Below are 10,560 nucleotides of genomic sequence, written 5' to 3' on the forward strand. Positions count from 1 at the left end.
ACTGGGTATGCGTTAAACTATGGTCAATACAGCTCAAAATGATATCCACCAGGACCCAGTTAAAGTTCTTAAAATCTCACTGTTCCATTTATATAGATTGGTACCCACTTAATCTACATTCATTCTTGCTATAGGAAGAATACAGACTTTTCTTCCCTTAATGACTCTCATCAGCATAAAGGTGAATGGGAAGTAGAAGTAAATTCTGATGATTGAGTTTATTCTTGGGACTAAAGAAGCCCTGTTTACTTACCCTGATTCTACCCAGGGCTAATTGAATTAAAAGGAGTGCACAATGAAAGATGTGCAGGAGGACTCTGAGAAGTAACTTATGGTTTTGGAAACACCACTGGGAGGATGGACTAATTCAAGCACATAAAGTATGGTTGCTCAGGCTAATTTACTAGTTAACTATAAGCCACTTTCCTTCCGATTGGATCTGAGAAAAGGTAGCTGATGGGAGGAGGGATGTTCTTTTTCACAAATTTAGGTTCTGAGTAGGAAGAAAAATTACCATTAATTGCTATAGGAAATTACATTAACAAAGTGGATTTCTTTTTTATGTTGTTAAACTACCCAAATTTGGTTCTAAAGAGTTCATGTCAATGTGGTTTCAAAGTAAGACCGCTCAAGAAACTTTTGCTTTCACAGAGATTGGCATTGTAGCCTGGCATTCTAAGATCATATGTTCTCTGATGCTTATGGCAGAAATATTCCTCAAGGTCCACTATTTTATGTTTACTTTTAGAAATAAAACACTAGCCCTCCAGCTGTTAACCACAGTTGCCCTCATTTCTATTAGCCAGGTAGCTAACATTGTTACAAATGTTTTGGCAATGAGCTGTCAGTAGAAAGATATGCCTAAAACCCAAGGTCATTTCCTCAAGTCAGAGCCACTTGATGTGGACTTTTTCCTTTCTCTTCCTTCTTGAAAATGTTGCCACTGAAATGGTTGCTGTAGATTGAGACAAGAAAGCCACATACGGAGGGTCTAATTGCCTAACCCACACCCCATAACTCACACTGTCCCCTGAGAAAGGAATCAAATCCTATGTTACTAAGTCACTGTGTTTTAGGAGTTTGCTCCTTAGACAGCATGGCTATAGTGCTGAAGTTGTTCTTATAATTCTTTCCAGAAACATGGCCCTTAGCACCTGGCCTCTGCATCTGACCACTTCCCAGGGCAAATGTTGCCTTGAGGATGAATGTCTCCTCAGAAAATGTCTGTTCTGACACTGAGTATACTGAGCAAAGAAGGGAACCTGGTTCTCTGTCTTAGCCAGAAGGAGGGAAACTCAACCTCTGGTCTTAGGTGATTGGTTGTATCCCCTTTTCCTAACTACTTGGTGAGTCCTTGGACTTGTCATGACCTCCAGCTGTCCATTTAGTTGGTTTTGAATCCCTTTGGCCCCAGCTTCTAGGTGACTTCTCCTCACTAGTTTTTGCAGGCACTTACAAGGCTCTTTCACAGGCTCAGGGAATCTCAGCCACCTCTTCTGCACTGTGTTTGTAGGTGTGGACCGGATGAGCTTCCACCAGATGTTTTAGACAACACATCTTTAGCTCTTCTTACTTGGTATGAGTTGAATTGTGTGCTGATAAAACAAATGTATTCCTTCACCAATTTGCTGCAATGCTGGGACTCTGGTTTTTCTATTAAGCTTTTTGTTTCAATAAAACAGGCTCTACCTCAGGGAGGTAAGCTATCCTTGCTGCTGCAGGAGCTCTTCAAACCCCTCTGGGCTTTCTTTGGGCAACGGTGTAATTTTGCAGCAACCTCACCTGAGTCCACTGTGCTACCCAGAGGAAGGGGCAGCAGATTCCTTTCCAAAGAGTTACTAACCTTTATATCTTGCTCGCATCACCAGGCTCAGGTTGGGACCTTACTGCTTGCTTCCAGAAAAATGGCTCCTCTGCTGTTAGGAGATCTCTTCTACTTTCCAGTTTTCTGTATAAACTTCACTGTTCAATACTATGCTTTTGGGATTACAGAACAGGCAAAACAAACACAGCAACAACAAAGGTGTTTTCCTTATTTGAGTTCTTGCCCTTGGCAATTCACAGTCATGAGTTCCAAGATTCATTTTTTGGTATGATGCCTCTGCCCCCCAAAGAAATTAATTTAGAGCCTGAAAGGCATAATTTTAATTCTGCCTTTCTTCAGAATTTGTACTGTTTGTATCCACTTAGAACACCTCATTGTTGATTTACTGATAGAGTTGGTGTTGTTTAAGGAGGATGTAAAACTAATTTTTAAGATACATAATTTAATATGACAATATTGATGTCTTCACAGAAATCTAAATTCTAAATTAAACCATGAATGCTGTCCTAACCTAACTTGGAATAGCGAGTTAAAGTGGTTATCACAAGCTTTTGATTAAATTCTACAATTTCTCTTGCCAGTATTTCCCAAAATACAGCACAAGAGATAATTTCACATAGCACCCAGAGATTGTGTTATTTTAACTTTTTGAGTGTTCAGAATTCTTGTTACTTTATGAAGATTTTGGCATGGATTTTTCTCCTTTGCGTTGGTTACAGAAAGTTTAGTTTTCAGATTTGTTTAAATAAGTTTGTGAGTCAATTAAAATATATTAAGCAAATAATAAATGTTCTAATACATGAAAAATAATAAAGCATAACATTAACTAAAAGTCAGAAAACACAACCCTATGGCAAGTCACTACCATCATACACATACACACACAAAATCACACACACTGTCATATAAAGATAGATAGATAGGTAGATAGATAAATAGACAGATAGATAAGCTGATAGATAGACAGACAGATAGACAGATAAACTGACCTACCTAGTTACTCTATACATAGTATATAGTACAATATGTGTATATTATGTATACTGTGGTATATATGTATATGCTTAATTAAGCAACTTCTCAGGATACTAGCTTTGAATCAGGCACTACTTCCCACAGGGTTTTTAAACCACCCTTTCTTTAATTTTTTCAGAGCTCTATTGTTTCTGCAATTTCCAAGACCATTAAGTCATTCAAGTGGGACAAAATCTGGTAAGTCATCTGTGAAATTCTCTGTTGCCATACTGTTTTTTTATGTTAATTTTAGTCATACATATATATATACATATATATCAAAAGAGAATTGTAGGGAAATCTATCGGAGGGACACCAATGGGTTTCCCACGTTGTTCAATTGAATGTGACACTAGGACAGAATCAGCTTTGAACACCTGACCTTTATAAGCACCACTCACTCAGAAATTAATAATATTTAGGCAGCTGTTTCCCATCACTGACAGGTGGTTTTGAGGAGCCTGGTTAATGAAAGTCAGAGATGCTATTCAGCATCATCCAGCTAGAAGTGGTAATACTCAGGTTTGAACTCAAAAGCACAATTCCAAAAATGAGCTTTTTTTTTCTAGTTTACTGAGATGCCATAGCTTGAATGCAGGCAGAATTTGATTCCTGGTCATGCCTGGGTTAGAATAATGAAACTTTCACGAGATGAAAGCAGAACTGACAAAGAGAATGAAAAAAGAAATCAACTCAAGGTAGCAGAGTGCTCACACATAATCCTAGCACATACATCATTGGCATAGCTTCACTTCATTCATTTGAAAATGAACTTCATTTGTTCATTGCTTGTTCATTTTGTTCATTGTTTATTGTTCACAACTGCATTATCAAATGAACAAAATGTATTTCCTGGTTTGCCAGATTCATTCTAACATCTATCACGGTATGTATGTCATGGTGGCACAATATTATAATACAGCAGGCTGACTTATTTCAAATCCATTCACTTTCTAGCTGTATTACTCTTAGAGGAGGCCATTAAAAGGATTTTTCTGCTAAGTGACTCACAAGATAAACCCTGGCAATTTGGTGGCTCCTTACCCATTCCCTTCTCCTTTGAATGTATGTTCTGCCCACTGTTCCCAAAGTAAGAAGATGCAGGTGTTCTTGAAACCATCTGGATGGTATGTGAAAATGAATCCAGTTAAAGCTTCTTTATACATGTTGAAGATTCTGGCAGACAAATGCAGAGATGTACATCCAAGACAAGCCTCATCTGTAAGTTATTTTCCTTATCAAACCTGCCACCTACCACTCTAAACTGGTCTGTTGCTAGCTGCATCTTCTTGCAGAGTGTCCAACACTTTGAGGCAGGAAATATTCTGTTTGTTTGTTTTTTGATCACTAAGAATGACTCCCAATATCATGCACATGGTAGACATGAACATTTGAATTTATGAGTGAAAATACAATCTATTATATTCCAGTTGAAAGTTTAAGTGGGTTTTGAATTATGTCTCTTTATATTACCTGAGCATGGAACTATATTCTTGACATCTAATAGCCACCATATTTATCTCTTGGTTTTAATCTACCCCTTCCTGTCCCCCAACCCACTGTAATTTCCTCATACCCCTAAAACTTTAAAAGACCTTTACAAAGCACAGCTTTGCTTAGGGAACTTAAAGATAGATCTGCATTTTTGTTTTGATAGAGTAATAAAAGGGAATATGGCTTTCCAAAAGCTAAGTCTTGTTCCCATGTCTACATGGTGAAAAATGACTTTCTTTCAAAGGATGTGCTAATCATGCAATTTTAGGGAGTGGCTAGTAGTGAATGTGGAGGTCAGCAGCAGAGAGAGGAATGATGGGTCACAGACAGAGAACATTGGAGGAGGAGGCTATCACATGGAATAACATGGGGATGGATAAGAAACTTATTTCATCACCATCCTTGCCCCTTTCTCTGTCTTCCATGATATACAAAACAGGAACAATTTTGAAAAGACTGATTAAACCTGATTATCAGTTGAATAGAAGCTAGTCAGGTCAAAGCTATCAGTGTCACATACCCTAAGAGTAGCAATTTGTTAAAAATGTAAATTCTACTCTTTTAAAAATTTCATCTTACTATTGATTACATGAAAACTAGAATTCATATACAAAATCATTTTACTCATATAAAGAATGGTTAAAAAAATGTACTTCATCAAAAGATTAGAAAAACAACATGTCTGTCTGCAAGTGACATTGTTCCAAGTCATGATTTGTTGCAAGTCACTTTTTAAAGTTTATTAGAGGCAGGACATAGCATTTGTCAATGGCTTTCCTCAAGGCATTCTTTACTTCTTGGTTCCTCAAGCTGTAGATCATGGGGCTGAAATAGGAATGACTATTGTGTAGAACATGGAGGCCATTTTGTCCATGTCAAGGGAATGGTTTGATTTGGGCTGCAGATACATGAAGATCAGAGTCCCATAGAATATAGTCACAGTGGTCAGATGAGAGCCAAAGGTCGAGAACACTTTGCACCTCCATTCTGTCGACTGGATTCTCATGATGGCAGCCGCAATGTGTAAGTAAGAAATAAGGACGGTGGTCAAAGAACTGATCATATTGAATCCAGCAAAGATGAAAATCAACATCTCCTTGAGGCTGGTGTCTGAGCAGACAAGGGCCATCAAAGGACATCATCACAGTAGAAATGATTGATGACATGGGGGCCATAGTAGATCAGTTGGTAAGTAACAACTGTGTGGAGCAAAGCAACAGAAAAGCTATATAAGATGGGGCCCATTACCAGCTGCATACACACCTTTGGGGACATGACCACCATGTAGAGAAGAGGACTGCAGATGATGACATAGGGGTCATAAGCCATTAATGCAAGAAGGATCATTTCCAAGATCAAGAAGTTCAGGAAAAAGCCCAGCTGTGTGGCACATGCATAGAAAGTTGCAGACCTGTGTCTGGTCAGGAGGGTCTGCAGGAACTTGGGGGCTATTGATGAAGAGTAGCAAAGGTCTACAAAGGCCAGATTACTGAGAAAAAAATACATGGGTGTGTGAAGTCGAGAATCCAATTGGATTAGTGAAATCACCCCAAGGTTTCCTACCAGAGTTAGAGAATATACCACTAAAATGAGCAGGAAGAGAATGAGTTCAATCTCTCTATGGACTGAAGAACCTAAAAGAATGAATTCCGTCACCCTGGTGCTGTTCCTTTCAGTCATTTGTTCCAATCACTCAATTGTTGAAGAAAGATAAGTTAAAGACCAAAAAATTGCTGGGCATAAGAAATTGTCACCAGACATTAACTCTTGTGTGTTTTAGCTTCAGAAATTATTGTTCATTGTGGTAGAATATCAGAACAAACAAACACATCCCATTTGAAACTCTCCTCTCTGGCTGTTCATAATTTTATGAGGTCAAAAGTTGAGTGCTGATAAAAATAAACCAACTAAAGTCCACAGAGTAAAGATGAAAAAAGTGAACCATATGTTTGAAAATGTATTTAATATTTTAGATTCAGATCATTTTCAATTATATTGAATAAAGAGAAGAAGCCATTTTTTTATTTCCTGTTCCCATATCTTCTTCTTGGTAGAGCAGAACCTTAATGTAGTAATTTATTGCCTTTTTGAGTAGATACTTTAATTTGTTTTCTAAAGTATAGTTATCAAAATTAAAGTGTTGTGCCATGTTGCATTTTAACTATTTATGACATTTATAATCAAGAATGTTTTCTACAATCTCTGTTAAGTTTTCAGTGATTATAACTACATTCCTCCTTTTAAAAGGTGGCAATCTCTTTGATGAGAGAAATAGAAAATGTGAGGAAGTGAGACTACTGCCTTATGCTGTTCTACTTGCATGATGTGTCATTGTGAATTAGATGCCTCTTTTAACTTCTAAAGGAAGATAAATGGCTAACTCTAATTTCAAGAGGAATGTAATAAAGTAAAAATGTATCATCCTTATCAAATTAAAAAAGTGTACAAAGTAGAAAAAATAATTCCTGTTTTCTCCTCAAACATTTTGTCCAAAGGGAAACTTTTTTTTCTAACAGATCAGTGAGAGTGGTCAGAAAATTATTCCTTTAAATTTCTTTCTTCTCTCTCCATTGAATCATCTCAATATTATTACTTGTACCTAATATGCTCTCAAAAAACAAGAAACAAAAAATATATATGCATACATAAACAAACATACACATACATACAGATATATGCATATATACACACATATGCATAGTTACATATTAGTGCATATTTAAAACCTGACATGAAAACAAAATTTCCCTCCATCCATTTATATTCCACTTAGCAAAGTCAAGACCTACCTTGTGAGAGATGTGTTTGAACTGGCTTGTTTTCCTGAACTGGCATCCTAACACAGCTACAGTGCTATAGCTCACTATTCTGGGAATAGAATAGAAGAAGAAATGAGAAAACATTGATTTGGCCGCCATGTGCTCACTACCATCCATGGCAACATATTGACTCTGGTCCCACTCTCGGTCTTCGACATTCCAAATGATAAATATCATTTCAGATGTTTTAGGGGTGATTAGTGGAAGTGTTGGTAGTGAGTTACTTTCTTTGTGCATACATTGGAATTAGGCTTATTTTTTAATTTTTCTTCTTTGTAATTAAAGAAAAACTTGCAAAACCCAGACATGCTCATCAATTTCAAGTTGACCCATGAATGTCTCTGATAGATGTTTCTTAAACCATCAACATTTCCCCCTGAGAGAAAGACAACTCCCCCCCACACAAAGGCTCTTCATCAGAGGATTTGACTTGTGACTTTTTATCAACAGATAAAATGTGTTTTCTTCTTATAAAGGACACCCAAGTCTCAGGCAGAAGTTGAAGAAGATATTTAATTCAGGGAGGGTTAAGAAAGGTGTTTCATTCTTGAGAAGAGACGTCAGCTTCATCTAGTTGGAGCTGAACTAGCCAGGATCATCTCCTTTGTTTTAAATGGGGGAAGACTGTGGATGGCCTGGAAATAAGGCGCTATGGTAATGACCGACAGCAGCACTTTTTAAACTACCAGCATGTGGAAGAAATCTTCCCCTGAATGTTTCCCCAGGGGTCTCCTTTCCAAGGACTCGCTCAGATACTCGGGATATGTGAATGAGTACACCAGGTCTTTATATAATGCAGTCTCAATTCTTTTGAGAGTTAATTCCTAGAGTTCCCCCAATGTGAGCGCACCAGAGTGCAACTGTGCAGCCTCCAGTGTGCAACCATGATTAGAAATTTCCAATTAGATGAAGATTAGCTGGTAAAAACAAAGGTAACTTTAAGTTATGTTTGAAACTAGAATAATGTCAGCATGAAATCACTAGTCCTTGGTTATGTATGTCCAGTTCAATTGTTATAAACAAAACAAAGAAAAGCAAAAACAAATGGCAAGCAATTCAAATATTACAACCACTTTTAATGTATTGTCATCATTTGTTTTCATTTGTCCCTTCCATTCCCTGTGATCTTCTCAGCCAAAGGGATTCTGATTCAATAAAATCAACCAGTTTCTGTATATATTTTACAAAACCTTGGAGTATTAGTATTGATAGGTATGGGGCATTTTTATATCTCCTTTATTTTGTTAAAAATATATATACATATACATACATTTTTCTAGGATGAAAAGAAAGTACAGTTGAAACCTAAACAACACAGGTGTGAACAGCGTGGATCCAGTCATAGGAGATTTTTTCCAATAAATACTACTCCAGTACTACACCTCCCGAGGTCGGGTGGCTCTGCAGGTGTGGAGCTGCAGGTGCAACTCTACTGTAAGCTTATAGGCAGATTTTCCATCTGGAGGGGTTGGTGCCCCTAACCCTACGTTGCTCAAGGTTTATGTTAGCTGTTTACAAAATTTGATATACAGAAATATATGAAAAAAAAATCTCTGGAGGTAACTGCTCTTTAAGTTTGGGGACAATTCATTTTTCATTTTTCTTTTTTTTGTATATTATTAAATTGTAATCAGAGTATATGACAATTTACTGCTTATAATGAATTTTTTCCAGCAATTCATTTCTATGGGGAATTGGTCCAGGATACCTCTTCCTTCCCCCAGTGCATCATTGCCCAACCGGTGGATGCTGAAATCCCTCATTCACAATTGCATAGAGCAGTCGGACCTTCAATCCAGGGGTTCCACATCGGCAGATTCACCAACCATGGATCTTGGATGAATCACAAATTCAGGACCCACAAATATGAAGGGCAGATGGTATATTGGGATTTTACATAACATTCGAGATTCTTCCCAAAGCACGGCTTTAATTTATCTATATTAAAATCTTGGGTTTTTTTCTAATTAGGAAAATAATAATGCTATGATAAATTCTCTTAGTCAAATTGATTTAGGATGATCCAATATTTTTAGGATAAATATTAAAAAATAGAAATGAATAAAAGAATGTGTCTATTTTAAAATGATTTGCTTATTGCTAAATTATCTTTTATTCCAGAACTGATCCTAGCAGAGTTGTGTGTGTTTCCATGTTGCCTCCAAATCAGGCCCTCCGACCTTTCTCGAGATCATTCCAGTAAGCCGTTTCCTCCCATTATTAAGCGGAAAGTCCCCTTACCAAGGTTGTGTTACTCAGCCTAACAGTGGTATTTGTCATAGGTCACCATTCCTTGGTTAACCTTCTCCACTCAAATTCCCCCCTCTCCTGGTTTTCTTCCTGAACGTTCCTTCTCAGGTTCATTGCTGGCTCCTCCTCATTGCCTTGACATCAAAATGTTGAGGGGACACAGCTCAATTTCTTGCAGAGCTGTAAGCATTTCCATATTTTTCTGCAGTAACAGTAACAATTATCCATACAGTTTTTACTTTTCCAAGCTTATTCTCTAAAAATGGTGTTTTCTCTTTTATGTATATTTCATCATTAGTAAACTATATATTAATCATTGATAAAATTTATATTTTAGCAATAATTAAACACATATTAGCAAAAGAAGAAACATCCTTTTAAAAAAATAATGAGCTTGGCATAATTGGGGGTCAAATTGCCAAAAACTTTCTGAGAGATTCATTTATTTCTCAACAATTATATATTAAATCCCCAGTTTGTGTCAGGAACTACATATCAAGTGTCTAAAAAGAGACTTCTATTTAGTTCTTTTTTCTTTTTAATTCCTAAATCAATTTACATACAGCATTTTATTTTCTTCACCCAATTTTTGGCACATAATTCCTACTTACCTAGTTTCAGTCTTTCTTACTTACTGGCAAAGGAGTGTATGGCTCCACATGAATGGTCGTCTGCATGTGTCTTCATTCACATTCCTTTAGTTTTTATTGAAACACACACACATATATATGCAGTTATTCCACTGAGACTTTTAAGCTGTACATTTGACTTATTCCTTCCAGCAAGTTTATTTTATTCATTTTTCATGGAGTGACTGAATTTGTTATCTTTTAATATGTTTTGATTGTGATAAGATTTTTGTGTCCTGTTCATTTCTTTAGAAAGTGATCAAACCACAGTAATAAGCACTTTATCATAGTTCAGTTTATAATTTATATTCCGAAGGCATGCAGAAGCCAACCCTTTGCCCACTTATTACAGCTCACAGACCATCACCTCCATCCAAACTGTGCACACGTGGTATATGCTGTCTTATATTGCCTGTAGATGTATTTCACATTTGCTATTGCAATCTTATTTCCATTTGAGTAGACCTTTCCCTTTCAGACTTTTTTGGATTTCTTTATTTAGGGAAGGATTAAACCCATCAGTATCCTT

General features: G+C 36.8%; 1 pseudogene; it reads right to left on the reverse strand.

The window, feature by feature from the left end:
- Positions 1 to 5,058: 5,058 nt before the first annotated feature.
- LOC140693615 (olfactory receptor 8U3-like) lies at positions 5,059 to 6,013 on the reverse strand (annotated as a pseudogene).
- Positions 6,014 to 10,560: the final 4,547 nt, after the last annotated feature.

Source organism: Vicugna pacos, unplaced genomic scaffold (genome assembly GCF_048564905.1).
Source record: "Vicugna pacos unplaced genomic scaffold, VicPac4 scaffold_19, whole genome shotgun sequence".
Classification (NCBI taxonomy): Eukaryota; Metazoa; Chordata; class Mammalia; order Artiodactyla; family Camelidae; genus Vicugna; species Vicugna pacos.